Source organism: Ictidomys tridecemlineatus, chromosome 6, assembly GCF_052094955.1.
Source record: "Ictidomys tridecemlineatus isolate mIctTri1 chromosome 6, mIctTri1.hap1, whole genome shotgun sequence".
Classification (NCBI taxonomy): domain Eukaryota; kingdom Metazoa; phylum Chordata; class Mammalia; order Rodentia; family Sciuridae; genus Ictidomys; species Ictidomys tridecemlineatus.
The window spans coordinates 102,222,732-102,249,414 of record NC_135482.1 but is presented as its reverse complement, the minus strand read 5'-3'; the positions used below and the strand labels follow the sequence as shown (position 1 = coordinate 102,249,414).

The window sequence follows — 26,683 nt, the reverse complement described above, 5'->3', positions numbered from 1 at the left end:
ATATTAAGATAACACTAGGGGCTGGTGATGTGGCTCAAGTGGTAGCAAGCTCACCTGGCATGCACGGGGCACTGGGTTTGATTCTCAGCACCACATAAAAGTTAAATAAAGATGTTGTGTCCACCAAAAACTGAAAAAAAAAATTAAATAATTAAAAATTCTCTCTCTCTCTCTCTCTTTTAAAAAAAGATACCACTAGTATTTTACTGAAGTTTTTTTCACATTATATCCTATGAGTGTTTTTAAAATAAAATTCTGTGTTCTTTTCTTTAGTGCATACTTATTTGTAATTTTTATATATTCTTCATATATTCTTTATTTCTTTTACTCATATGTAATAACATTTTTCTCTTCTGATTTTGGAATGTGTTTTTCCTATATGAATACAGCTACTTCTGTTTACTCTCAGGTTTCTTTTGCTATATCAATTTTAACATTTTTCTTTTCAGTCTATATATGTCTCTGCGTATATGGTGAGTTCCTTGCAGGAAACAAGTTATTGGCTCTTGAATTTTAATGCAGTTAGCCAGTCTACATCTTTTAATTTGAGAATCAGACAACTTATATCCAGAGTTTTTTTTATTTATATATGACATTTTTATTTATATATTAAATTTTCATTTATATATACATTGTAATTCTCATTACACATATAGAGCACAGTTTTTCATATCTCTTGTTGTATACATAGTATACTCACACCAGTTCATGTCTTCATACCTGTATTTTGAATAATAATGATCACCACATTCCACCAGCATTAATTACCCCATGCCCTCTCCCTTCCCCTCCAACCCCTCTGCCTTATCTAGAGTTCATCTATTCCTCCCATACTCCCACTCCCTATCCCACTATGAATCACTATTCTTATATCAAAGAAAACATCCATCATTTGTTATTATTTTTTTATTTTCTAACTTCACTTAGCATTATCTTTTCTAACTCCATCCATTTACCTGCAAATGCCATGATTTTATTCTGTTTATTGCTGAGTAACATTCCATTGTGTATATATGCCATATTTTTTTATTCATTCATCTATTGAAGGGCATCTAGGTTGTTCCAAAGTTTAGCTATTGTGAATTGTGCTGCTATAAATATTGATATGGCTTTGGCCCTGTAGTATGCTGTTTTTAAGTCCCTTGAGTATGGAACAAGGAGAAGGATAGCTGGGTCAAATGGTGTTTCCATTCCCAATTTTCCAAGAAATCTCCATAGTGCTTTCCAGATTGGCTGCACCAATTTGCAGTCCCACCAGCAATGTATGAGTGTACCTTTTTCCCCACATCCTCACCAACACTTATTGTTGTTTGTATGCATAATAGCTGACATTCTGACTGGATCGAGATGAAATCTTAGAGTGGTTTTGATTTGCATTTCTCTAATTGCTACTGATGATGAACATTTTTTCATGTATTTGTTAATTGATTGTACATCATCTTCTGAGAAGTGTCTGTTCAGTCCTTGGCCCATTTGTTGATTGGGTTATTTGTTTTTTTTTTTGTTGTTGTTGTTGTTGTTTTGTTTTGTTTTTTGATATTTAGCTTTTCGAGTTCTTTATATACCCTAGTGATTAGTGCTCTATCTGACTGTGAGGGGGTAAAGATTTGCTCCCAAGACAGAGGCTCTCTATTCACCTTACAGATTGTTTCTTTTGATGAGAACAAGCTTTTTAGTTTGATTACATCCCATTTATTGATTCTTGATTTTAATTCTTGTGCTATAGGATTCTTATTTAAAAAGTTGGGGCTTAATTCCACATGATGGAGATTAGGGTCTACTTTTTCTTCTATTAGATACAGAGTCTTTGGCTGTATTCCTAAGTCCTTGATCCATTTAGAGTTGAGTTTTTTGCATGGTGAGAAATAGGGGTTTATTTATTTTTTGTTGCATATGCATTTCCAGTTTTCCCAACACCATTTGTTGAAGAGGCTATCTTTTTCTCCCATGCATGTTCCTGACACCTTTGTCTAATATAAGATAATTGTATTTTTGTGGGTTAATCTCTCTGTCCTCTATTCTGTACCATTGGTCTACCAGTCTGATTTGGTGCCAATACCATCCTGTTTTTATTACTATTGCTCTGTAGTATAGTTTAAGTTCTGGTATAGTGATGCCACCTGTTTCACTCTTCCTGCTAAGGATTTTTCTAGCTATTATGGGTCTCTTATATTTGAGTTGAATTTCATGATTGCTTTTTCTATTTCTATGAGGAATGTCATTGGAATTTTGATCGGAATTGCATTAAATCTGTATAGTGGTGTTGGAAGTATGATCATTTTGACAATATTAATTCTGCCTATCCAAGAGCAAGGTAGAACTTCCTATGTTCTAAAGTCTACTTTGATTTCTTTCTTTGAGGTGCTATAACTTTCATTATATAGATCTTTCACCTCTTTCATTAAGTTGATTCCCAAGGGTTTTTTTTTTTTTGAGGTTATTGAGAATGAGGTCATTTTCATCTCTGAGGATTTGTCACTTATATACAGAAATGCCTTTGATTTATGGGTGTTGATTTTATATTCTCCTACTTTGCTGAATTTGTTTACTAATTCTAAAAGTTTTCTGGTGAAACTTTTAGAATCTTCCATGTATAGGATCATGTCATCAGAAAATAGTGCCAATTTGAGTTCTTCTTTTCCTGTGTGTATCCCTTTAATTTCTTTTTTCTAATTGCTCTTTCTAGGGTTTCAAAAACTATGTTGAATATAAGTGGTCAAAGAGGGCATCCCTGTCTTGTTCCAGTTTTTAGAGGAAATTTCTTCAATTTTTCTCCTTTTAGAATGATATTGGCGTATAGATATGTTTCTGTTACCCCTAATTTTTCTATCGTTTTGAACATAAAGGGGTGCTATATTTTGTCAAATATTTTTTTTTACATCTATTGAGATGATCATATGATTCTTATCTTTGAGTCTATTGATATGATGGATTACATTTATTGATGTCTGTATGTTGAACCAAATTTGCATCCCTGGGATGAATCCCACTTGATTGAGGTGCCCATCTTTTTTATGTGGTTTTGTATTTTATTTGCTAGAATTTTATTGAGAATTTTTGCATCTATGTTTATTAGAGATATTAGTCTGAAGTTTTCTTTCTTTGATGTGTCTTTGTCTGATTTTCGAATCAGAATAATATTGGCTTCATAGAATGAGTTTCAAAGAGCTTCCTCTTTTTCTTTTTCCTGAAATAAATTGGAAAGTGTTGGTATTAGTTCTTCTTTAGAGATCTTGCAGAACTCAGCTGTGTATCTGACCAGTCCTGGGCTTTTCTTGGTTGGTATATTTTGATGGTGTCTGCTATTTCATAACTTGAAATTGATATGTTTAAATTGTGTATATCATCCCAATTCAATTTGGCAAATTTTTTGACTAGAAATTTATTGATACCTTTTATATTTTTTATTTTATTGTAGTACAAGTTTTTTAAAAAAATTCTATTTATCTTCTGAATTTCTGTAGTGTCTGCTGTGATATTTTCTTTATTGTCACATGTGTTAGTGACTTGAGTTTTCTCGATTCTTCTCTTTGTTAACATGGCTAAGGGTCTGTCAATTGTATTCATTTTTTTCAAAGAACCAACTTTTTGTTCTGTCAATTTTTTCAATTGTTTCTTTTGTTTCAATTTCATTGATTTCAGCTCTGATTTTAATTATTTTCTGTCTTCTGATGCTTTTGGTGCTGATTTGTTCTTTTTCTAGGGCTTTGAGATGTAGTGTTAAGTCATTTATTTGTTGACTTTTTCTTCTTTTAAGGAATATGCTCCATGCAATTAACTTTCCTCTTAGAACTGCTTTCATAGTGTTCCAGAGATTTTAATGTTGTATCAATATTCTCATTCTCCTGTAAAAACTTTTTAAGCTCCTCCTGATGTCTTCTGTAACCCATAATTCATTAAGTAGCATAATATTTATTCTCTAGATGATGGAATTGATTTTATTTCTTATTTTATTATTGATTTCTAATTTCATTTCATAATGATCTGATAGAATTCAGGGTACAATCTCTACTTTTTTATATTTGCTACGAGTTGCTTTGTGACTGGTATATGGTCTATTTTAGAGAAGGATCCATGTGCTGCTGAGAAGAAAGTATATTCCCTTATTGAAGGTTGCAATAATCTATATATGTCAGTTAATTTCAAGTTATTGATTGTATTTTTGAGTTCTATAGTTTTTTTGTTCAGCTTTTGTTTGAAGATCTATCTAGTGATGAAAGAGGTGTGTTAAAGTCACCCAAAATTATTGTGTTGTGCTCTGTTTGACTCTTGAACTTGAGAAGAGTTTGTTTGATGAATGTAGATGCTCCATTGTTTGGAGCATATATATTTACAATTGTTAAGTCTTGTCCCTGTATGTTTCCCTTGAGCAGTATGTAGTGTCCTTCTTTATCCTTTTTGATTGACTTTAATTTGAAGTCTACTTTGTTTTATGTGAGTGTGGAAAACCCTGCTTGCTTCCACAATTCATGTGAGTGGTATAATTTTTCCTAACCATTCACCTTCAATCTGTGGATGTCTTTTCCTATTGGATGAGTCTCTTGGAGGGTTTTTTGTTTGTTTGTTTGTTTGTTTGTTTTGTTTTGTTTTTGTTTTTGTTTTGTTTTAATCTGCTAGTCTATGTCTTTTGATTGTCGAGTTTGGGCCATTAATATTCAGGGTTATTATTGAGACATGATTTGTATTCCCAGCCATTTTTGTTTATTTTTGTTATTTAATGTGACTGCATTTCTCCTATGATTAGATTTTCTTTTAAAATCTGATTTTCATCATTTCATTCATTTCATCTTCTTGGAGTATTTTGCTGATGATGCTCTGTAGTGCAGGCTTTCTAGTTGTAAATTCTTTTAACTTTTGTTTATCATGGAATATTTTTATTTCATCATCAAATCTAAAGTTTAGTTTTGCTAAATGTAAGATTTTTGGTTGGCATCCATTTTCTATCAGAGCTTGGTATATACTGTTCCATGATCTCCTGGCTTTGAGGGTCTGGGTTGAAAAATCTGCTGATATTTGAATTGGTCTCCCTCTATATGTAATCTGATTCCTTTCTCTTGAGGCTTTTTAGATTCTAACCTTATTCTGTATACTACACATTTTCATTATAATGTGCTTTGGTGTAGATCTGTTGTAATTTTGAACATTTGGTGTCCTATAAGCCTCTTGTATATTTTTTTTCTAATTTATTCTTCATGCATGGGAAATTTTCTGATATTATCTCATTGATGCAATTGTGCATTTCTTTAGTTTGAAATTCTGTGCCTTCCTCTATCCCAATAACTCTTATATTTGGTCTTTTGATGCTGTCCATAATTCTTGGATGTTCTGTTCATGGTTATTAACTTTCTTCACCATGTGATAAATTTTATTTTCCAGATTGTATACTTTGTCTTCATTATCTGATGTTCATTCTTTCAAATGATCTAATCTGTTGATCATGCTTTCTATTAATTTTTTTATTTTGATTTATTATATACTTCATTTCAAGGATTTCTGTTTTTTTTTCAGGGTCTCTATTTCTCTCTTAAAGTAATAATTTGCTACCTGTATTTGCTCTCTTATCTCATTGTTGGAGTAATCAATTTTTGCCTGTATTTGTTAATTTAGGTCATTTTTTAATTCAGAGATCATTTAATTATGAACCTACTGAACTCATTCTTTGACATCCTATCAAATTTGCTGTCCATGGGTTCTGTTATTATAGTGTTCTGGTTTGTTTGGGGGCACATTCCTCCCTTGTTTTTTCATGTTGTCTATGTGTCTTTCTTTCTTGCAGTGTGGATCTGAGAAATTACAGTTTCTTCCCTATGTGTTTATAGTATCCATGCAGATTGTCTCTACCCCACCTTGATGTTGGGCTTCTAGACTCTTCTGGTGACTCTCAATGGATGCTAATGTATCCTATATCTGGGACCTGTGGAAGTTAAAGTGGGTGGATCTAGGCCACTGGGCTTGACCTCCCTTGGTAGTCTGCTGGTCAGAAGAGGCTGTTCTGTACCAAAGGTTAGGCTCTGGTCATGTCTGCCCCACTGAGGAAGGGGTGAACTGGACCTCCTGAGAGCCTGTGGAGTGTGGTTCCCATGTTGGCTGGTGTGGGTGGTCCAGGCTGGCTCTTGGCTCCCCCAGTAGTCCACTGGTCAGAAGGGTTGGCTTGCACCAGAGGCTAGGCCCTGGGGAGTGTCTTCCCCTCCAGTAAAGGGGTAGACCAAATGTGCTGTGCACCTGGGCTCAGCAGAAGCCAGTGTGGGTAAATCTGGGCCACTAGGCTTGGCATCCCTTCATAGTCTGCTGGTCAGAACTGTCCATTCTGCACCAAAGGCTGGGCTCTGGCATTATCTGCCCCACTGGGGGAGGAGTATACCAGGCCTACTGAGAGCCTTGAACCCACATGGGCTAGTGTGGCGGTCTCAGTCAGAGTTATTATTGAAAGGTTTTTACAAGTGTCTGGCATTTTCATTTTTCTGGGAGAGTTTGAATAATCTATGATTGTGGCTTTCTCCTTATTCATCTTGGAGCTTTGACAATTTACTGAATTGATAATGTTTAATTCTTTTCTCTTTCGCACTTGTTTATTTCTCTTCTAGTGAAATTTATTCTTTCCTATGCTTCCATGGCTAGGTTGTTTTGCTTCCTATTCTGTGTGTAGGATTGCTTCATTATCTTCTACAGTGCAGGATCAGTGGTTCAAAATTTCTTTCACTGATGCTTATCTTCAAAAGACTTATTTTCCTTTAATTCTTAAGGAAAACTTTTCTGAACATAGTCATGTAGTTGACTACTATTTTCTCTCAAGGTCTGAAGTACATCATTCATGGCCCCCTGGCTGTTAGTGTTTCTGCTTATAAATCTGTTATGTTAGGGTCTTCTTAGAAAGCACCCTTCTCTTAATGATGTGCCTTGGGGTGTAGGTGTCCTGTAGAGTTGAGATTAATTCAAAGTGGACACTGAGATTAATTCAAAGTGGCTGTTTCTTTGTGGCTTCTTGGGCTGGTTATAATGGATTTTGAAACTCCAGGTATTATGTCAGAGCATGATATTTTTCTCTATATTTCTCATGCAAATGGGGTCCTTCTGGTAGTTCATGCATGTTGTTATAGACAGCACGGTGTGTAGGGCATACTTTCTGTAGTTATTTATCCAGTATTATTTTTAGTGTTTGGTCTGAGAGGATATGGCAGAAACCTGTACTGAGGTCCTTCAAGGCATTTTTCCACATTTGAATTATTTCGCCCATGTTTTCTTAACCTGGAGATTGTCCAAGAGCAGGAGTTATGCCTACTTATGGCAGCCTTATCTCTGCTGTGGATTTCTCTCTGCCCTATTCATTAAGTTGAAATACCCACCAACACTTCAGCAGGACTAGGTCATGGCTTCAGTAAGGTGCAACTTCTCTAGATTGGCTGGAGTTATATCTCAGTGGCAAAGCACACACCCAATATGTTTGAGGTTCTCTGCTTGATCACCAACATAACTCAGCAAAAAGAAAAGAAGAGCAGTAACCACAACATAACAATAAACTGGCTAGACATGTTGGCACATGCCAATAATCTCAGCCATTCAGGAGGCTCAGGCAGGAGGATTGTGAGTTGAAAGCCATTCTTAGCAACTTAGCAAGGTTCTAAGCAACTCAGTGAGACATGTCTCAAAATACAAAATAAGAAGCCTGTACATGTCTGTAATCCCCATGGCTTGAGGGACTGAGACAGAAGGATTGCGAGTTCAAAGCCAGCCTCAACAATTTAACAAGGTTCTAAGCAACTCACTGAGACCCTGTCTCTAAATACAAAATAGGGCTGAGGATTTGGTTCAGTGCCTCTGAGTTTAATTCCCTGTACCAAACCACTCCCCGCAAAATAAGAATTAAATAAAAGGACTGGGCATGTGTCTCAGTGGTTAAGTTCCCATGAATTCAATTCAAAGTACCAAATAAAATAAATAAATAAACTAGCTATAGAAATACAGTAATAACCAAATGCACTCAACAACAACAAAAACAGCAATAACAATTGATAAGGGGAAGAAGAAATATAGAATTAAAAAGAAAGTCAAAAATTAGTAAAAGGAAAATTAATTAAAAAATACTGAAGTTGGAAAATAAAAGAAAAAGAAGAAGGGGAGTTTAAAAAAGGAAGAAAAATATTTGTAATTAAAAAGGGGGGAAACATTAATTAGGCAGGTGGCACTACCTGTAATCCTATGGGCTCTGCAGGATGAGGCAGGAGGATTACAAGTACAGTGCCATTTTGAGCAGCTTAGAGAGAACATGTCTCATAAATAAATAGGTAAATAAATAAAATTATAAAAGACTGGGGATGTACCTCAGTGGTTTAGTGCCTCTGGGTTCAATCACCAGTACAATAAAGAGAAAGGGAGGGTCAGTGAGAAAGAGGAAGAGAGAAAAAATCCATTTGAAGAATTAAAAACAAATTAATTAACAGTAGTAAAGAAAATAAAATAAAGCATAAATAAAAATATGTCAAAAATTTTTCCCAGGTAAAATATGTGCATTGAAGATACCTTTTCCACATCATCTAACATTTGAATCTACCAGGTATGTGGGAGCCAGTAAACTGCTAAAGAAAACCAGTTGCAGTTCCTCTCTCTTCCCACCAAACATGCTGGGATTGAGGGCAATAGATTGGCTATACGGTGCTCCTTGTTTGATATCAAGGAGGCTAAAGGAGTCTTGACAAGACAGGCCATAATATCCCTACAGGGGTTTGACTGGAAACCTGAAGGCATGTCATATGTCAAGTCAGCTTTTCCTTCAGTGGTCTGCAGACCCAACAGGTAGTAACACACTTGCCCCAGAGGCCTCTAGAAGGTGACCATTGAGGTGTGCCAAGGGTCCTAGCCATGGTGAATCCCTGGAAAGGCTGTGGAAAATAGTGTAATCCCTGAAATAGGCAACATGGCAATGTCATGAATTTCCAGACGTTGTCTCTGAGCTCTGACACCTGGTCCCTATGTGCAACCACATGTGCCTGGAATTGCTTTTTTTTACAGAGGGTTGAACCATTTTCAATGAGACCTCCATCTCTCCCCTAAAATTAGATGTTCTTAGCATCTTTGTGACAGGCACTCTTCCTATCTGAGACTGTAGAACACTAACTTGCACTGAATCACTGTGACAGGGTGGCTTAGAGACCTAAAATTGTGATTACTCAACATTGTCTAAACCCCAGAGGACTTTAGTCCCTAATAATGGCCACTTCTTAAGATAGTTCCTTGTTACATCACTCAGAGAGCTTGCTGAGCAATGTGATGAATTTTTCTCTAAAGTTTGTTTGTTGTACAAGAGTATTCCATCTCAGAGAAATGCCTCAAGCTTGATTGAAAGCTTGTAAGAACCATTCTCCCACAGGTAAGACGCCATCTGGTTTGTCTGCACTCTCCAATTTACATTATGCTTTCAGATTGCCTCCCTCAATTATGCAGCTGGAGATGAGGTTGTAAACTGCTTTGTACATTTCTCTGGGCTGCACTTCTTCTTTTCCCTGTTGTTTAGAGTTATCAAACACAGTTTAATAAGTAGTTCTTTGTAGTTCCTCTATTTCTCTTCTTAAAGTAAAATTATTCCTTTGTGCCCTAACATTTTTAATTCACAGGGTCACAACAAATTTACTTCTTTTCTGCTAATTACTTCTTATTTTTTTTAATAATAACAACTCCTGAAAGAAGAATTTGGGGAAAAAAAAGTAACATTCTATGATACCTAGTGAAGTTTAGTGATGTGGATATCTGAAACCATTTTGTGGGGGAACTTGCTCAATCTACTTAAAGAGAGTCAAGTTTTGACATTACATGTATAATCTGAATTCTAAAACCTAGAATCATTAGTTAAATATTTTGAGGTAAACCATGGTCCATTCATTTTTCAGTCTTAATGACCCATATGATTATGATTTCTCCTGGATTCATGGCTGTCACCTGATGTTTCTGATGATCTCATCCTTCTGTACTCGAACCCCTGTGCTCTGGTCCTCCCACATCCCAGGCCATTGGCACTCAAGCGTGTGTGCTCCATAAGAACTAATCAGATACTGACCAATTGACTTTTAGAAATCATTCAGAAAAAGACACTTTCAACTACTCAAGGTAGGAAACCTGACATTCTAGAATTGTGTTATCAGATCCTGTGAAAATCTCTGCAAATAGTAAGTTTAACTCTGTTAACAACTACCTCATAATTTCTACCTGAGACATCTAACTAGATTATGATGTGTTTAGTCTCATTTTTTTGTTTTTTAAACAATTAATTCTCCTACTTATTTGGTAGGAATTGAAACTTAGCTGCTGCTTTGCTATAAATAACTCCATGTCTTACACATCAACCTCTGCAATCTGAATGTAGATTCTGCCAACTGATTGGTTGGGGAAGGGAGTACCAGAGGACAAGAGTACCCTTCTCCTTTTCTTTGTAAATACAACCATTGACATGATTCTTTCTCCTCAGAGACTCCACAGCTTCACCTGGTTGATGGTGGCAGTCGCTGTGCAGGCAGATTCTTCACCAACATTCTTGGGGCACTGTCTGTGACCAAAACTGGGACCTGAATGATGCTCACGTGGTGGCAGACAAATGGTCTGTGGAGTGGCTCTCCATGCCATACTTTCTGCACAATTTGGGGAGGGATCAGGGCCCATCTGGCTGGAGGACCTGAAGTGCACAGGAGAGGAGGACCAAGTGTGGAAGTGCCCTTCTCTAGGCTGGGGGCAACATGATTGCACACACGAGTGGGATGCAGGTGTCATCTGCTCAGGTATTGTCTGCACATTCTCCATTGCTTAAGAGAATGGAAAGGACTAAATTTGTGTATGTGATTCTAGGGAAATAAGAGACAGATGAGCCTCCAAGGACTAAGAGGTCCCCATGGACCCTGGGTATTCAAAATAGCAGTGGGTAATGTGATTTAGTTATTTCTTGTAAATCTCAAATATTGTCCTTTCCCTTCTTTGCAGTAATACTTAAAAGGATAGGTTTTGTTTTTGTGTAATCATTTCACTTAAAATCATCTTCATAATTTTGTTTCTATTGATTTACCTATAAATCACTACACATATCTTTTTTTTCAAAAGATAGACAAGAATGTGGCTTGCTTTTTTCAGTTAAATTGAGTGTTTATATATGTATAGCCAGACATAATTTTTCACTGAGTTGGTAGGTGTATAGCCACAGAGATGGGATTAAACACATCACAGGGGAATATAAAGAGTAACACAAAATAGCAATTCTCCTTTCCAGATTCAAACATCAGAATTATCAACTCATTGGCAGAAAGGACCAGAGAACTGTGGGTTAAATGCTCTGAGTCACAGGTTTTTCTTCCATCATTACTACAATAGATTCTCTCTACATTTCTTTCTCAAAACAACACCTATGGTATAAATTCATATGCCAGAGATAAATTTAGCCCTGTGTTGAAAATCATTGTTAGATGAAACAAAATATTAATCCATATTTATTGTGGTATAATATTATATAATTTAGACTCATATCAGGTGGTTGCTCAGTGATCTCCCACAAAAACACCACATTAACTGCAATTCACACACTAAACTGGCTTTATAAGAGACAATAAAGCAGGTGAGTGCATGCTTTTACAGAGAGAGAGAGAGAGAGAGAGAGAGAGAGAGAGAGAGACTGGAGAAGGAAGACTTGCCCTTTCCCCAACCTCAGACAGCCCAGCATGAAGAGAAATGCATACATTTGGGGGAATGGAAAGGGAATTAAGCCCAGACTTTACACTTGAAACTCAGTACTAGGCTGCAACAGTGAAACCTGGTGCCTGACAGAGCCCAACAATACTGTCCCCATGCCAGTAACTTCACACTCAGACTCTAGAACTGTGTTTAGTTGGGCAGTGAAGAGAATCCCCACAACAACAATTCCAACCTCTAGCAAAAGAGGGGAAAGCAAGACTCTCTAAGGATCAGGGCACAGTGCTGGCACAGGAATTTGTCTTAGAGTTTAGTGCCAGAACAACAGTTATCATACACAGTATTGAGCAGGAATTAGAGGCTTCAAATGTAGAACAGAGATAACAGAGCAAGACCTGTGTGCTGGTGGGACAGACTCAAAAAGAGCCTGCTGCATCTGTGGCTGGTTCTATGAATTTGGAGCCTTGAGTCCACCTCAGCTGAAGGCAGCTCATAGCACATAGGGCCTTGGTACCTCCCCACTTCTGTGATTTCTTAGCGGGCTGTGGCATCAAGGTGTGATATAGCATTGTACCATTGTTGGCCACAGGACTTCCCACCTCATTCCTCCTCAACCCCTGACAGCACAATATGGAGACGGTTAAGACTCTGTGTGAAGATGAAAAGTTAGTTGGACAGTTGTTACTGGAAGCCTTAGATTCTTGTCTCTATAAATTATAGTACAGTTCTCAAAGATGAAAGATAGAGACTCTCAGGCATCAAGAGAATAATAATATAACAACATATAAGGATGTCCTCATTTACCTCATGGCAGAGTTCTCAACAGTAAACATATAGGTCAGAAGTGAGTGTCATAAGATTATAATAGAACTGAAGAAAAACCTGCCAATCAAGAATACTGAATCAGCAAATCTATCCTTTAGAAATAAAGGAGGTACAAAGATATTATCAGACATCCTGCATCCCCCACACAAATTACCATATGACACAGTAATCCCAATGCTGAACATATGTCCAATGGAAGTGAAATCACTATGTTAAAGAGACATCTGTACTCCCATGTTTATGGCAGCACTATTCATAGTAGCTAAGAAATGGAAATAATCTAAATGCCCATCATTTGATAAATGGATAAATAAGTGAAATACAATAGGATACCATTTAGTCATAAAAATTAATTAAATCTTTTCATTTGACATTATATGCGTGGGTCAGGAGATCATTAGATTAAGTGAAATAATTCAGGCAAAGAAAAACAAGTATTTTATAATGTCACTTTATGTCAAATATGTAAGAGTTGACCTCATAGAAGTTGAGAATTGACTTGTGGTTACCATAGACTAGAGAGTGTAGGGAATGGGAATAGAAGGCAACAGATTAATCAATGAACAATGGGTTTTACTTAAATAGGAACAATAAGTTCTGGTGCACTTGGCACAGGAGGGTGGCTACAGAAAACAATAAGGAACTGCACTTCAAAAAGCTAAAAGAAAGTCTTTTGGAAGCTTTCAAAAAAATAAATGAAAAGATTTGAAGAAACAAAGAAATGCAATGCATGCATACATTAGCAGGTGACATAGTATGTACACTATGTCAAATATTTTGACATAGTGTACATACAATTAATATGTACACTATGTCAAAATATTTCAGTTAAACTACATTTACTTAGATCGAAATGAAGGAAAACATAAAGTGACATGATATGGGGAAAATTATATAGTTTATATCTAATGAAAACAATGATACAAGAAGAGTAGAGTATATTGTCAGATAAATTTGAAAAGAATGGGACAGGAAGACAAATAGAATTTTCTGAAGAAGACAGAGGAAGCTTACAGTATGTGGGGAATGTTCTTCAAAGATTGATAAAGAGCACATAAGGATTACCTGGATTATATCAGCAGTACTTAAGACCCTGGTGTAGAAAGGGCAATCTGTGTAGATTGTGTGAACTCAGTACACCCCTCCTGCACAAAATGAGGAAAATGATTTGCAAGAGTGACTTAAACCTGAGGTATTGAGAAGGTCAGAATAGAGGAAGAAAAGGTCCATTGGATGACACTTTCATAAGAACCCTGAAACATGACCAGGGGAGCAATGTGTCTATGGAGCAAAAGATCAGACAGAGATTTATATGGCTACAATGTGTAATTTACTGGAGTGAGAATGATTCATATGAATCAATAGATTTCTGCAGATGCAATTTTTCTTCCTTTTTCCACCAAGTGACTCACAAACTTCAAATGTTTTAAAACTGCTTTTCTTCCCACTGGATGTAAAGCTCTGCAATGATAATGACATCATTTTCTTTAAATATATATACCCAGCACCTAGAAACACATCTGGAACATGACAAATTCTGAAAACATGCTAGTGTTGTGAATAACAAAACAGGGAAGCAGACTCTCATATTATCTTTGTACACCTCTCTCCTATATCAGGCCTAAGAGGAAAGTTCAGATTGTGTCTCCTTTGAAGACCTCTCTGCCTTATTTTTATCCTTTCCCGATTGGAGGCATTTCTACCCATACTGGGTAAATTCCATTTTGATGACTTACTTTGAAAAGAAAAATTACTGAACATGTTATTTTCCAGAGAAAGAATTCCTTTTTCAGGACATCAACCTACTATTATTACAATTGTATATCTGTAGTCAGTTGCCTCCCTAAAGGTCTGAACCAATACTAAAAATCACTTCTTGATCAACTTTAATAGATGTCTAATGGCTGCTTCCAACTCTACTTATTAGTAATAGAATGGTCTCTTGAAACAAAACAAAAAGGCAAATAAGCAGGCTCAAATCTTTTGAGAACTTCTGTTCCTACTTCTTTTGGGTGTGGGTACTAGGAATTAAACCCAAGAGCAGTCAATCACTGAGCCACATCCCCAGCCCCCTTTTTTTGTATTTTATTTAGAAAGTGACAAACTGATCAATGAGTTTCTTAGCACCTTGCCATTGCTGAGGCTGCTTTGAACTTGAGATCCTCCTGGATCATCCTCCAGAGCCACTGGGATCACAGGCATACACCACATTGCCCAGCAGATCCTACTTCTAAATTCTCTTTTTTTTTTAATGGGAAGGATGGTGTAAAGATGCCGGATTATCTTAGTCACCATAACCTACTTTCCTCTGTCTCACACTAATTAGTGGGATCTTTTCTCATCTCTAAATGGGAAATTAATATAAATTGTCATTTTTGATACATTTTGAACTTTTTCATTCTTTAACAAATGTTAAGTTAGTTGTAATGTACCTGTGAACTGAAAGTTTCTGAGGATAAAATAGTGAAAAATTAATCCTAGTCTTTTTCTACACAGAGTTCAAATTCATGGGATAGATACAGGGCATAATAAAAAGGAGGTTGACCTGCACAGACAGACACACAATTATATATATAATAATACACAAAATAATACAACCATGTTATATAACACAATACATTATAATATATATTATATAATACCATTTATTTATCTATCTATCTATCTATCTATCTATCTATCTATCTATCTATCTATTTATTTATTTATTTCTGGAGTCAGCTATTAGAGCTGACTTCACAAATTCTTCCTCCTAAAGTTGTCTCCAGGCACTTGCTTGTGGAATCTCCATTCTGACACCATTGAATTCATTCTCCACATCCCATTCCTGGGAAAAGAAAATATTTTACAACTTTCCTGAGACATGTAGTTCCCAATTCCAACCCTAGATACTAATTGTACTGGTTATGTTCTTCCACAAGATTTGTGCAGTTGGATGGAGGAGGTGGACCTTGCTCTGGGCGAGTGGAAGTGAATTCTGGAGGAGAGTGGACTCCAGTATCTGATGGGAATTTCACATTACCCACTGCCCAGGTCATCTGTGCAGAGCTGGGGTGTGGCAAGGCTGCATCTTTTCTCTTGGACCTGCCCTTCAAAGAGGCCAGTGAACAGGTCTGGGCTGAAGAGTTTCAGTGTAAGGGATGAGAGCCTGAGCTCTGGTTCTGCCCCAGAGTGCCCTGTCCTGCAGGCAGCTGCCAACACAGAGGAGCTGTGCAAGTTGTCTGCTCAGGTGAGACTCACAGCAGGACTTTAACCTTTTTGCACACTCTGTTGTGGTAACAAATGTGAGCTATTTCTGAAATCCTGTCTTCTCCTGCCAGAGTACACAGAAGTCAGGCTCATGAAAAATGGCAGCTCTCAGTGTGAGGTTCAAGTGGAGATGAAGACCTCTGGAGGCTGGAGAACACTCTGTGCCTCCCACTGGAATATGGCCAATGCCAATGTTGTCTGCCGTCAACTGGGCTGTGGATTCTCCATCTCCACCCCAAAGGGAGAATACTTTGTGGAAGGAGGAGATGAGATCTGGAGAGACCGATTTCACTGCTTAGGGTCTGAGTCCTTCTTGTGGAATTGTCCTGTGACTGCCCTGGGCATTCCTTCCTGTACCCATGGAAACACAGCCTCTGTGGTCTGCTCAGGTAAGACAGGTCAGGACCAACTGGTACTTGAGTGACATGTCTTTAAGAGCAGACACCATGGAGCACAGACTAGAAATATGAGACATTCCTTGGGGAAATATGCCTCTTCTCAGTGGTCTTTCATTTTTCAGACTCTTGGAAGTGTTATTCAGAGGAATTGTTTTGATTGAAAAAGGCTATAGTTTTATTATTGCTTATAGCTTAAGCACACAGAAAACAGTAAAATTAAGAATGTACAAATATCTTCTTCAAAGTTTTCTCAAATCTTAAAGTTCTACTACCACATTTGCTTCAAATATTTTTATTATTTTTTTAAATTTGGTCTTACTAGCTATACATGATAGTAGAATACATTTTGATATATTATACATATATAGAATATAAATTCTCATTCCTCTGGTTGTACATGGTGTAGAGTTACATCAGTCATGTAATCATAAATGCACACAGGGTAATAATGTCTGATTCACTCTACAATCCTTCCTAGCCTTATACAACTTCCTCTCCCTTCACTCTCCTATGTATAATCCAAAGTAACTCTATTTTTCCTAGCAACCACCCACTTTATTGTTAATTAGCACTTGCATATCAGAGAAAACATTTGGTCTTTGGTTTTGGGGGATTGGCTTATTTCACTTAGCATGATAGTTACCCATTCAATCATTTACTGCCAAATGCCCTACTTTCATTCTTCTTTGTGGTTGAGTAATATTCCAATGCGTATACATACCATATTTTATTTAACCATTCATCTGCTAAAGGATATCTAGGTTGGTTCCCTAGCTTAGCTATTGTGAATTTGAGCTGCTATGAACTTAGATCCATGGTGTGGCTACACCATACTGATTTTTAGTCCTCCAGGCATATCATGAGTATTGGGATAACTGAGTCAAATGGTGGTTCTATTGCAAGTTTTCTGAGGAATCTCTATACCACTTTGCATAATGGTTGCACCAATTTTCAGTACTAACCACCTTGTATGAGTTTTCTTTTTTTCCCAAACTCCTTGCCAACATTTATTGTTACTTGTATTCTTGATAATTGCCATTCCAACAGGAGTAAGATGAAATCTCAGTGTAGTTTTAATTTGCATGTCTCTAGCTACTAGAGATGTTGAATTATATATATATATATATATATATATATATATATATATATATATATATATACATATATATATATTTGTTGACCAATTGTATATATACTTCTGTGAAGTGTCTGTTCTGTACCTTAGTCCATTTATCTACTAGGTTATTTGGGGGTGGTTAAATTTCTGAGATCTTTATTTATCCTGGAGATTAATGTGAAAATAATTTTCCCCTAATCAGTAGGCTCTCTCTTCATATTCTTTATTGTTTTCTTTGCTATGAAGAAGCTTTTTAGATTGAATCCATCCCATTTGTTTCTTGATTTTATTTCTTGCACTTTAGGAGTCTTGTTAAGGAAGTCAGTTTCTAAGTTATCATGGTGGAGATTTGGGCCTATTTTTACTTATTTTAAGCACAGGGTCTAAGGTCTCAAGCCAATGTCCTTGATCAACTTGAGTTGAGTTTCATGCAGGGTAAGAGACTTGGGATCAATTATATTTTGCTACATATGAATTTACAGTTTTCCCAGCACCATTTTTGAAGAGGCTATCATTTCTCCAATGTATATTTTTGACACCTGTTACTAGCTTTCAGCTAGTATGAGATAACTGTATTTATCGTGGGTTTGTCTGTGTGTCTTCACTCTGTACCATTGGTCTACCTGTCTGTTTTTGTGCCATCACCATGCTGCTCTGTGTAACTATAGCTCTGTAGTATAATCTAAGGTCTGCTATTGGGATGCCTCCAGCTGTATTTTTACTGCTAAGAATTGCTTTGGCTACTCTGGGTCTCTTATTTTTCCAAATAAATTTCATGACTGATTTTTCTATTTCGATGAAGAATGCCATTGGAATTTTAATGGTAAATGCATTAAATCTGTATAAAGTATTTGAGAGTATGATCATTTTCACAATATTAATTCTGCTATCCATGAACATGGGAGATCTTTTCATCTTCTATGGTATTTTTCATTTTTTTCTTTATTGTTCTGTAGTTTTCATTGTAGAAGTCTTTCATCTATTTTGTTATACAGATTCCCAAATATTTTTTTTTTGAAGCCATTTGAATGGGATAGTTTACTTAATTTCTTTAGGAAAGCAATTGATTTATGGGGGTTAATTTTATATCACTCTACTTTGCTGAATTCATTATTAGTTCTAGAAGTTTTCTGGTGTAATTTTTGGGGTCTTCTAAATATGAGTCATGTTATCAGCAAATAGGAATTGTTTGAGTTCTTTCTTTTCTATTTGTATTCATTTAATTTGTTTCTTCTTTAAATTGCTCTGGCTAGAATTTTAAGAAAAATGTTGAACAAAGTTAAAATAGAGGGTATCCTTGTCTTATTCCAGTTATTAGAGAGAATGCTTTCAGTTTTCCCCTGTTTAGAATGATGTTGGCCTGATATTTAACAAAAATAGCTTTCACAATATTAAGGTAGGTTCCTACTCTCCCTAGCTTTTCTAGTGTTTTGAACATGAAGGTGTGCTGTATTTTGTTAAATGCTTTTTCTGCATCTGTTTAGATGATAATAAAATTCTTGGCTTTAAGCCTATCAATGTGTTGAATTATGTTTACTGATTTCTGTATGTTGAATGAAACTTGAATCCCTGGGATGAACCGCACTTGATCATGGTACACTATTATTAATGTACTTATATAAGATTTGCCAGAATTTTAATGAGAATATTTTTTTTTAACAGCTACTTATTTTATTTTATTTTTTTTTTATTTTTTTTTTTAATTTTATTTATTTATTTATTTATTTTTAATTGGTTGTTCACAACATTACAAAGCTCTTGACATATCATACTTCGAACAATAGTTTCAAGTGAGTTATGAACTCCCATTTTTACCCCAAATACAGATTGCAGAATCACATCGGTTACACATTCACATTTTTACATAATGCCATACTCGTGACTGATGTATTCTGCTACCTTTCCTATCCTCTACTATCCCCCTCCCCCCCATCTTCTCTTTCTATCCCATCTACTGTAGTTCATTTCTCTCCTTATTTTTCTTCCAATTCCCCTCACAACCTCTTTTATGTAGTTTTTTATAACAATGAGAGTCTCTTTCCATTTCCATGCAATTCCATTTTTCTCTCTCTTTCCCTCCCATCTCGTGCCTCTGTTTAATGTCAATCTTTTCTTCCTGCTCTTCCTCCCTACTCTATTCTTAGTTGCTCTCATTAAATCAAAGAAGACATTTGGTATTTGTTTTTTAGGGATTGGCTAGCTTCACTGAGCATAATCTGCTCTAATGCCATCCATTTCCCTGCAAATTCCATGATTTTGTCATTTTTTAGTGCTGCGTAGTACTCCATAGTGTATAAATGCCACATTTTTTTAATCCATTCATCCATTGAAGGGCATCTGGGTTGGTTCCACAGTCTAGCTATTGTGAATTGTGCTGCTATGAACATCGATGTGGCAGTATCCCTGTAGTACGCTCTTTTAAGGTCTTCAGGGAATAGACCAAGAAGGGCAATAACTGGGTCAAATGGTGGTTCCATTCCTAGCTTTCCCAGGAATCTCCATACTGCTTTCCAAATTGGTCGAACCAATTTGCAGTCCCACCAGCAATGTATAAGAGTACCCTTTTCCCCACATCCTCGCCAGCACTTGTTATTATTTGACTTCATAATGGCTGCCAATCTTACTGGAGTGAGATGGTATCTTAGGGTAGTTTTGATTTGCATTTCTCTGACTGCTAGAGATGGTGAGCATTTTTTCATGTATCTGTTGATTGATTGTATGTCCTCTTCTGAGAAGTGTCTGTTCAGGTCCTTGGCCCATTTGTTGATTGGGTTATTTGTTGTCTTATTGTCTAATTTTTTGAGTTCTTTGTAAACTCTGGATATTAAGGCTCTATCTGAAGTGTGGGGGGTAAAAATTTGTTCCCATGATGTAGGCTCCCGATTTACTTCTCTTATTGTTTCTCAGAATAGCAAAAGCAATTCTAAGCAGGAAGTGTGAATCAGGTGGTATAGCAATACCAGATTTCAAACTATACTACAGAGCAATAGTAACAAAAACAGCATGGTACTGGTACCAAAACAGGCGGGTAGACCAATGGTACAGAATAGAGGATACAGAGACTAATCCACAAAGTTACAACTATCTTATATTCGATAAAGGGGCTAAAAGCATGCAATGGAGGAAGGATAGCATTTTCAACAAATGGTGTTGGGAAAACTGGAAATCCATATGCAACAAAATGAAACTGAATCCCCTCCTCTCACCATGCACAAAAATTAGCTCAAAATGGATCAAGGACCTTGATATCAAATCAGAGACTCTGCGTATGATAGAAGAAAAAGTTGGCTACGATCTACATATTGTGGGATCAGGCTCCAAATTCCTTAACAGGACACCCATAGCACAAGAGTTAATAACAAGAATCAACAAATGGGACTTACTTAAACTAAAAAGTTTTTTCACAGCAAGAGAATATTTTTATCTATGTTTATCAGGGATATTGCTGTGAAATTCTTTTTCTTTTTTTTAAGAGAGAGAGAGAGAGAGAGAGAGAGAGAGAGAGAGAGAGAGAGAGAATTTTTTAATATTTATTTTTTAGTTTTTGGCAGACACAACATCTTTGTTTGTATGTGGTGCTGAGAATCGAACCTGGGCCTCACAAATGCCAGGCCAGCATGCTACTGCTTGAGCCACATCCCCAGCCCTGAAATTCTCTTTCTTTGATTTGTCTTTGTTTGGTTTTGGTATCAGATTGATAGTGATAGTAGCTTAATAGAATGAGTTTAAAAGGATTTTCTTCTTTTCTATTTCATGAAATAATTTGAGGACTATTGGTGTTGATTATATTTTTTAACTTATTTTTTTAAATGACAGAAGAAAGCATTACAATTCTTATTACATGTATATAGCATATTTTTTCATATCTCTGGTTGTACATAAAGTATGTTGACACCAATTCATGTCTTCATACATGTACTTTGGTTGATGATGTCTATCACATTCCACCTTCCTTGCTAATCCTCTGCCAGCTCCCTTTCCCTCCTACCCCTCTGCCCTATCTAGAATTCATCAATTCCTCCCATGCTCCCACTCCCTACCCCACTATTAGTCAGCCTCCTTATTCAGAGAAAACATTCAGCTTTTGTTTTTAGGGGGGACTGGCTAACTTCACTTATCATTATCTTCTCCAAAGCCATCCATTTACTTGCAAATACCATGATTTTATTCTTTTTTTTGGCTGAATAAAATTCCATTGTGTATATATACCACATTGTTTTTATCCATTCATTCAATGAAGGGCATCTAGGTTGTCTCCACAGTTTAGCTATTGTGAATTGTGCTGCTATAAACATTGATGTGGCAGTGTCCATGTAGTATGCTGTTTTTAATTCTTTGGGGTATAAACTAAGGAAAGGGATAGCTGGGTTAAATGGTGGTTCCATTCTCAGTTTTCCAAGGAAGCTCCATACTGTTGTCCATATTGGTTGCACCACTTTGCAGTCCCACTAGCAATGAATGAGTATACCTTTTTCCTCACATCCTTGCCAACTTATTGTTGTTTGTATGCATAATAGCTTCCATTCTTACTGGAGTGAGATGGTATCATAGAGTAGTTTTGATTTCCATTTCTCTAATTGCTAGAGAACATGAACATTTTTTCATATGTTTGTTGTTTGATTGTACATCATCTTCTGAGAAGTGTCTCTTCAGGTCCTTGGCCCATTTGTTGATTGGGCTTTTGTTTTTAGATGCTTATCTTTTTGAGTTCTTTATATACCCTAGAGATTTGTGCTTTATCTGATGTGTGAGGGGTAAAATATTGCTCTCAGGATATAGGCTCTCTATTCAACTCACAGATTATTTATTTTGCTGAGAAGAAACTTTTTTAGTTTGATTTCATCATATTTGTTGATTCTTCATTTTAATTCTTGCACTATAGGAGTCTTATTAAGGAAGTTGGAGCCGAATCCCACATGATGAGGATTAGGGCCTACTTTTTCTTCTATTAGGCATAGAGTCTCTGGTTTAATTTTTAGGTCCATGATCCACTTTGAGTTGAGTTTTGTGCATGGCGAGGGAGAGGGGTATAATTTTATTTTGTTGCATATGTATTTCCAGTTTTCCCAGCACTATTTTTTGAAGATGCTATCTTTTCTCCAATGCATGTTTTCGGCACCTTTGTCTAATACAAGATAATCATAGTTTTTTGGGTTAGTCTCTGTGCTCTCTATTTTGTACCATTGGTCTACCAATCTGCTTTTGTTATTTGTGCCAATGCCATGCTGTTTTTGTTACTATTGCTCTATATTATAGTTAAAGGTCTGGTATAGTGATTCCACCTGCTTCACTCTTCTTGCTATGTATTGCTTTAGCTATTATGAGTCTTTTATGTCTCCAGATGAATTTTATGATTTTTTTTCTATTTATTTGAGGAATGCCATTGAAATTGCACTAAATCTGTATAGTGCTTTTGGTAGTATGATCATTTTGATAATATTAATACTGCCTATTCAAGAGCAAGGTAGATCTTTTCATTTTCTGAAGTCTTCTTTGATTTCTTTCTTTAGGGCTGTGTAGTTTTCATCATATAGATCTTTCACCTCTTTTGTCAAGTTGATTCCCAGGTATCTTATTTTTTTTTTGAGGTTATTGTAAATGGGGTAGTTTTTCTCATTTTCTTCTCAGAGGATTTGTCACTGATATACAGAAATGCCTTGATTTATAGACGTTGAATTTATATCCTGTTAACTTGCTGAATTTATTTATTAGTTCTAGAAGTTTTCTGGTGGAGCTTTTTGAGTCTCCTAGGTATAGAATAATATCATCAGCAAATACTGCTCATTTAAGTTCTTCTTCTCTTATATATATCCCTTTAATTTCTTTGTTCTGTCTCATTGCTCTGGCCAGCTTTTCCAGAACTATGTTAAGTAGAAGTGGTAAAAGAGTGCATCTCTGTTCCAGTTTTTAGAGGGAATTCCCTTAATTTTTCTTCTTTTAGAATGATGTTGGTCTGAAGCTTAGCATAGGTAGCCTTTTCAATGTTGTGATATGTTTCTGTTATTCCTAGCTTTTCTTTTTTTAATATGAAAGGGTCCTATATTTTGTCAAATGATTTTTCTGCATATTTTGAGATGATGGTATGATTTTCATCTTTGAGTGTATTGATATTATGAATTACATTTGTTGATTTCTGTTCATTGAGTCAACCTTGCATCCCTGGGGTGAATCCCACTTGATAATGGTGCACAATTTTTTGATATATTTTTGTATTCAATTTACCATAATTTTATTGAGAATTTTTGCATCTATATTCGTTAGAGATATTGGTCTGAAGTTTTCTTTCTTTGATGTGTCTTTGCCTGGTTTTGAGGTCAGGGTGATATTGGCCTCATAGAATGAATTTGGAAGTGTTGCCTCTTTCTCTATATACTGAAATAAATTGAAGAGTATTGCTATTAGTTCTTTTTTAAAGGTCTGTAGAATTTGGCTGTGTATTCATCTGGCCCTGGGCTTTTATTTGTTGATAAGCTTCTGATGGAGTCTTCTATTTCATCACTTGATATTGGTCTGTTTAAATTGTCTATATCTTCCTGATTCAATCTGGGCAAATCATATGGCTTAAGAAATTTGTCAATGCCTCTACTATCTTTTATTTTATTGGAGTATAAGACTTCAAAATAATTTCTAATTATCATCTGTATTTCTGTGGTTTGTGTAGTGATATTACCTTTTTGTCGTGTCTGCTGGTATTTTGAGTTTTCTCTCTCCTTCTCTTCATTAGTGTAGCTAAGTGTCTGTTGCTTTTATTTATTTTTTCAAAGAACCAAGGTTTTGTTCTGTCAATTTTTTCAATTGTTACTTTTGTTTCAATTTCATTAATTTCAGATGTAATTTTAATTATTTCTTGCCTCCTATTGTTTTGTTGTTTAATTGTTCTTGTTTTTCTAGGGCTTTGAGATGTAGTGTGAGGTCATTTATTTGTTGACTTTTTCTTCTTTTAAGGAATGAACTCCATGAAATGAATTTTCCTCTTATTACTGCTTTATAGTGTCCAAGAAATTTCAATATGTTGTGTCTATGTTCTCATTTACCTCTAAGATTTTTTAATCTCCTCTTTGATGTCTTCTGTAACCCATTGTTCATTCAGTAGAAATATTGTTTAGTCTCCAGATGATGGAGAAATTTTTATTTTTTATTTTGTCATTGATTTCCAATTTCATTCCATTATGATCTGATAAAATGCATAGTAGTATCTCTACATTTTCGTATTTGCTAGGAGTTTCTTTGTGGCATAGTATATGGTTTATTTTAGAGAAGGATCCATCTTCTGCTGAAAAGAAAGTGTATCCTCTTGACACAGGTTGAAATATTGTATATGTGTCAGGTAAGTCTAAGATATTGATTGTATTATTGAGTTCTATAGTTTCTTTATTCAACCTTTGTTTTGGAAGATACATCCAGTGGTGAGAGAAGTTTGATAAAGTCACCCAAGAATATTGTGTTGTGGTCAATTTGACTCTTAAACTTGAAAAGTATTTGCTTGATGAATCTGGCTGCACCATTGTTTGGGGCATATATATTTATTATCATTATGTCTTTTTGGTGTATGGTTCCCTTGAGCAGTATGTAATTTCCATATTTACCCCTTTTGATTAGCTTTGGCTTGAAGTCTCCTTTATTTGATCCAAGAATTTTTTTTGTCCATGTGAGTGGTATGACTTTTCCCAACCTTTCACCTTCAGTCTGTGTATGTCTTTTTATATCAAATGAATCTCCTGGAGGCAGCATATAGTTGGGTCTTTTCTTTTAATCCATTCTGCTAGCCTGTGTCCTTTGATTGGTGACTTTAAGCCATTAACATTCAGGGTTATTATTGAGACATGGTTTGTAATTCCAGCCATATTTGTTTAGTTTTGTTATTTACCTTGACTTGATTTTCTTCTTTGATTAGTTTTTCCTTTAGGGTACTACCTCCCTCTGCTGATTTTCATTGTTGTTTTTTGTTTCCTCTTCATAGAATATTTTGCCAAAGGTATTTTGTAGTGCCGGTTTTCTAGCTATAAATTCTTTTTAACTTTTTTTTTATTATGGAAGGTTTTTACTTCATCTTTAAATATGAAGCTTAATTTTGCTGAATACAAGATTCTTGGTTGGCACTCATTTTTTTTTCAGAGCTTGATATACATTATCCCAGGATCTTCCAGCTTTCAGGGTCTGTTTGAAAAATTTGCTGTTACCTTAATGGATTTTCCCCTATATGTAATCTGATTCCTTTCTCTTGTGGCTATTAAAATTCTCTCCTTATTCTATATGTTGGACATTTTTGTTATAATGTGCCTTGGTTTGTAATCTGTTGTGATTTTATACATTTGTCCTCCTGTAGGCTTTTTCAATGTGAATTCCAATTTATTAAAAAAAATGGAATGCTTCATGAATTTGCATGTCATTCTTGCACAGGAGCCATGCTAATCTTCTCTGTATATTCCAATTTTAGTACATTTTCGCTGAAGCAAGCACTTGATTGTAATCTTGACTGATATCCAGTTTCTCTCAAGGTATTGTAGAACTTGGCTAAGAATCCATTTGGTCCTTGGCTTTTCTTGATTGGTAGACTTTTTATGGTGACTTCTATTTTAATGCTTGAAAGTGATCTGTTCAAATTGTGTATGTCCTCCTGATTCAGTTTGGCTAGATCATATGTTTCTATAAATTTATCAGTGTCTTCAAGTTTTTGTTTATTTTATTTTTGAGTATAAATTTTCAAAATACTTTCTGATTGTCATCTGTATTTATATGTAATTTATCTTTTTTCATCAAAAATTTTAGTAATTTTTGTTTTTTCTCTCTTTGTCTTAGTGGCTAAGGATTTTTCTGTTTTATTGCTTTTCTTTTCAAAGAACCAACTTTTCATTTTGGTAGTTTTTAATTATTTATTTTGTTTTAATTTTATTGATTTCAGCTCTAACTTTAATTTTTTTGTGTCCTCTGCTGCATTTGGTGTTTATTTGTTCTTGTTTTTCTAGGGCTTTGAGTTGTAATCTTAGGTTACTTATTTGTTGACTTTGTATTCTTTTAGTGAATAAACTCAGCACAATGAACTTTCCTCTTTATACTGCCTTCAAAGTGTCCCAGAGGTTTTGATATGTTGTGACACTATTTCTATTTCCCCTAAGTATATTTTTGTTTCATCCATGATTTCTTCTGCAATCAATTGGTCATTCAGTAGTGTATTATTTATTCTCCTGGTGCCAGAGTAGCTTCTATTTCTTGAATTTTATCTTTGATTTCTAATTTTATTCCATTGTGATTGAACAGAATTCAAGTCATTATCTCTATTTGTTTGTATTTTCTAAGGGTTGCTTTGTGGCATAAGATATAATCTATTTTAGAGACGGATTCATGTGCTACTAAGAAGAAAGTGTCTTTGATCGTTGATGGATGAAATACTCTATAAATGTCTTTAAATCTAAATTATTGATTGTAGTTTTTA

At 35.5% G+C, this 26,683-nt stretch overlaps 1 non-coding gene and 1 pseudogene across 1 annotated transcript; one reads left to right on the top strand and one right to left on the bottom strand.

The window, feature by feature from the left end:
• The window catches only part of LOC101958381 (antigen WC1.1-like), an 85,657-nt pseudogene that overhangs the window by 49,915 nt on the left and 9,059 nt on the right, over positions 1 to 26,683 (top strand).
• On the bottom strand, positions 25,606 to 25,708 carry LOC120888846 (U6 spliceosomal RNA). Its single transcript, XR_005732517.2, has one exon. It is a non-coding gene; the product is annotated as a U6 spliceosomal RNA (small nuclear RNA).